General features: G+C 41.9%; 1 long non-coding RNA gene across 1 annotated transcript; it reads right to left on the bottom strand.

The window, feature by feature from the left end:
• Nucleotides 1-223: 223 nt before the first annotated feature.
• Nucleotides 224-4297, bottom strand: LOC142761254 (uncharacterized). Its single transcript, XR_012883586.1, has 3 exons — nucleotides 4192-4297; nucleotides 2968-3117; nucleotides 224-314 (listed from the first exon to the last, which is right to left on the bottom strand). It is a non-coding gene; the product is annotated as an uncharacterized LOC142761254 (long non-coding RNA).
• Nucleotides 4298-4620: the final 323 nt, after the last annotated feature.

A 4620-nucleotide genomic window follows, 5' to 3' on the forward strand; every position in this document is an offset into this window, starting at 1 on the left:
GTCATTCTCCTCTTGTTGAACATCCATCCCTGTTATAAATTCCCTCCCTTTCCTCCATGAGGCTTTTTCTAGTACAGCTGAAATATTATCCATTTTTTTTGTTACTCGATAAATATTCTACAATTATTCTCCTAGGACATATTGTGTGTAATCTAGATATTAATTGGTTTTCTTGTCAATCGTTCCCACGTCTAGATTACAGAGGTCGGATACTTACGTCTTCATCCTTTTCTATAGCCATTTCTTCTCCCATAGAGCTCCATGTGACAACTGATACTTTGTAGCTTTGAAGTGTTGTATATTTTCAAGACGTCCTATAAGACAAAAGAGAAATATGAGAAAAAGTCTCTATTAAAATATACATTTAGTTTTTCAGAGAATAATAATAATCCCGCCACTCCTGACCCACAACCTCGATTTACTTTCCTCTTTTGGGAAGGGCTCTCTTCTCTTGTTTTAGGTCATGACCAGACGTGGCGTATTTTTTCCGCCACTGTCCGCATCAATGCCGCACATAATCTGCGTTGCAGATTCTGTTGCGGCTCTGCCTAAAATGGGCATTAACCCCTTAATGGCCAGCCTATTTTGGCCCTTAATGACCAAGCTATTTTTTACGTTTTTCAATCGTCGTATTCCAAGAGCTATAACCTTCTTATTTTTGCGTCGACATAGCTGTATAAGGTCTTTTGCGGGACAAGTTGTATTTTTTAATAGCACCATTTTTAGGTACATATTATTTATTGATTAACTTTTATTAACTTTTTTTTGGGGGGAATAGAAAAAAATCTGAAATTTCGCCACCCTTTTTTGCGTCCTAAATCTACGCCGTTTACCGTGTGGTATAAATAACACAATAACTTTATTCAGCGGGTTGTTACGATTGCAACGATACCAAATTTGTATAGTTTTTGTATGTTTTACTACTTTTACACAGTAAAAACCCTTTTTTTTCAAAATTATTTGTTTTTGTGATTCCATATTTGAAGAGCCGTAACGGTTTTATTTTTTCGCCGATGCAGTTGTATGAGGGCTTTTTTTTTGCGGGACGACTTGTAGTTTTTATTGGTACCATTTTGGAGTAGATGCGACTTTTTGATCACTTTTTATTACATTTTTTTAAAGTCAGTATTCACAGAAAACAGCAATTTTTCCATAGTTTTTTATTATTTTTTTACGGCGTTCACCGTGCGGGTTAAATAATGTAATAGATTTATAGTCGGGGTCGTTACGGACGCGGCAATACCAAATATGTGTAACTTTTTAACTTTATTTAGTTTTTTTAATAGTAAAGCATTTTGTAAGGGGAAAAGCTGGGTTTTTCATTTTTTTTCACATTTTTTTTTAAATTAACTTTATTAAACTTTTTTTTCACTTTTTTACTAGTCCCATTCGCATTTATAATACACTGCCATACTTTTGTATTGCAGTGTATTACTGCCTGTCTGTTTAACACGGACAGGCATCTGCTAGGTCATACCTGCGGCATGATCTAGCAGGCATTCACTCCAGGCAGCCTGGGGGCCTTTATTAGACCCCCGGCTGCCATGGGAGACACAGATACTCAGCGATCGTATCGCCGGGTGTCGGTGGGGGAGAGAGGGAGTTCCCTCCTTCTCTCCAAAACCACTCAGATGCAGTGCTCGCTATTGAGCACCGCATCTGAGGGGTTAAACATGTGAGATCGATACTAATATCGATCTCACACGGCAGAGCAGGGACGCTCCCAGCCCTCAGCTGCCTCTAGCAGCTGAGAGCAGGGAGATCTGACAGCTCCCTGCTCGACGTAAAAAGTCTATGGCATCGGAATAAGGCCCGTTAGTGACCGACGTAAAAACACGATGGGCCGGTCACTAACGGGTTAAATTGATGCGGACAAGCCGTTGCGTATTGAGGTGAAAGTATTTCCCTTCTCACTATCAGTGCAGGATAGAGAGTTGGGACAGCACTTTCCCTAGTAAAAGTAAAAGAAATTCTCACTTACCTGGCCGTTGCCTTGGTGACGCGTCCCTCTCTTGACATCCAGCCCGACCTCCCTGGATGACGCAGCAGTCCATGTGACCGCTGCAGCCTGTGATTGGCTGCAGCCGTCACTTGGACTGAAACGTCATCCCGGGAGGCCGGACTGGAGGAAGAAGCAGGGAGTTCTCGGTAAGTATGAACGTCTATTTTTTTTACAGGTTGATGTATATTGTGATCGGAAGTCACTGTCCAGGGTGCTGAAACAGTTACTGCCGATCGTTTAACTCTTTCAGCACCCTGGACAGTGACTATTTACTGACGTCGCCTAGCAATGCTCCCGTAATTACGGGTGCACAGACGTAGTCACCCGAATTTACGGTATCCCCATTGACTTCCTCAGTCTGGCTGTAGACCTAGAAATACATAGGTCCAGCCACGAATGAAGAACTATCATGTTCGTAAAACCAATACGCTGCGCAGCACACATAACATCGGTGGATTTCATTGCGGAATTTTGACTCTCCATTGAAGTCAAAGGAGAAATTCCGCAATGAGTCCGCAACAAGTCCGCTACACGTCCGCAACAGTCAGAGTATGCTGCGGACACCAAATTCCGCACCGCAGCCTATGCTACGCAGCGTGTAAACTAACCTAACTAAAAAGCTGTGGAAAGCAATAAAGAAACGTGTGTACTGCGGATTTCCACAGCGGACTGTCCGCTGCGGAATTCCAGAGCAATTCCACCATGTCTGGTCATGCCCTTATACTTCTAATGTTTTGCATTGGGGTCTGTTTTTGTACCTCTCTATCCTACAATGTACAGCACTGCATAATATGTTGGTGCTGTATAATTTATGGATAATAATCATTCTATGATCCGCTGTACATTTATATTCTTATTCCGAAAGTTCATATTGAATTTTTAGTAATTGTTTTCTCAAATAAAATTAATAAATAAATAAACTCTCTCGCTGTCAGATCTTTCATTTTCCATATTGTGATCCTTACCCTGTTATCAGCGCACTGTCTGCATTTAGGTCTAGTAGCCGCATGTTCACTTCCTCTGACTCTTGCAAAATGGCTACTGCTACCATGGCAACCAGTGCAACACTGGCCCCATTATTCTAAACAATACCTAAACTGTTCCTCTGGAAAAGACTGGAAGAAATGTCAGTTGGAAATGATATATCATGCTATGTAACTGCTAATATATAACATGTGAGCGGGGCTTATGTTTAGATACAATTGGCCCCATTTATCGAAATTGTCTATGGCCCAGTTCACACAGAGTTTTTTTGGCGCTGATTTTGACACGGAAACAGCGCCAAAAACGTCCAAAACCGCCTCTCATTGATTTCAATGGGAGGCATTTTCTTTCCGAGGTGGCTTTTAGCCTCACACGGGAAAATAAAGCGGCATGTCCTTTCTTGTCGCACTTCCACCTTTGACCGTCTATTGAAATTAATAGGTGGCGGAAAAAGCGTTTTTCACTGCGTTTTTTTCCCACGACGCTCAATGGCCACGGGAAAATTACATTTTGAGGCAGATTTTTTTCTGCCTGCAAAATCCTCTGTGTGATCCAGGCCTAAAAGAAAAGCTGTTCTTGTTGCCCATAGCAACCAATCATAGTGCAGCTTTCATTGACCTCTGATTGGTTGCTATGGTCAACAAGTCCAGGTTTTCTTTTAGACAATTTAAAAAAATCTCCCTTAATAAGTGTCAATATTGACCGCAGCAACCAAACAGATCACTACCTTAAATGTTAAACTAGCACTAGGAAAACTGTATTCTGATTGGTAGGACTTACACTTTGTAGCTATACAAGTTGTATGTAGGGGGCCATTAGATTTTACTATTTCCAAGCTCTTTCCAGGGCGAGGGGCGGCAATAATTTTCCATGTTGTGAACTTGACCTTGTTATTAGCGCTCTGTCTACATTCATGTCTAGTAGCTGCATGCTCACTCCCTCTAACTGACTCTAGTAAAATGGCTGCTGCTACCATGGCAATCAGTGTAACAGTGGCTGCGCTGTTCTAAAAAATACCTAAACTGTCCCTCTGACTGTCCCATTGGATCCAGACCATTTGGGAGCAAGGCTGGCATTAAATTTATATGTACCCTTGTATCCCTATGAAGGGGCAGAGCTAGGGGGGCTTGTAGGTTATGTGCTCCAGATGCTAGGTGCCTTACAACTATGCCCTTGGGCAACAGAGTCACATTGATCCTCCTTACCTTCACATTGTCAGCGCTTTGCTCTCCATGTATCTGCTAGTCCAAACAGTTTTCATCCTTGTGACAGACAGTGGCAGTCATCTTCATGTGATGTATGTCGGACAATCTGTGGAACTGACAGTAGAACTGCTGATTAAAAAGGGGCGTGGCTTAAACATTGAGGCAATAAATGTCATAGTCAACCACAGCAACCAATCAGAACACTGCTTGGAATTTTAACCCTTAACCACCGCAGCCAGTTTTTACCTTTCTGACACAGCCACATTTTTAAAATATGACATGTGTCCCTTTATGTGGTAATAAAATTGTAATGTCTATTAAACTGTGTGTGGAAAGGCACTATGGGTGCATTAAACTGTGTGTGTGTGTGTGTGTGTGTGTGTGTGTGTGTGTGTGTGTGTGTGTGTGTGTGTGTGTGTGTATGGAACT

Source organism: Rhinoderma darwinii, chromosome 4 (assembly GCF_050947455.1).
Source record: "Rhinoderma darwinii isolate aRhiDar2 chromosome 4, aRhiDar2.hap1, whole genome shotgun sequence".
Taxonomy (NCBI): domain Eukaryota; kingdom Metazoa; phylum Chordata; class Amphibia; order Anura; family Rhinodermatidae; genus Rhinoderma; species Rhinoderma darwinii.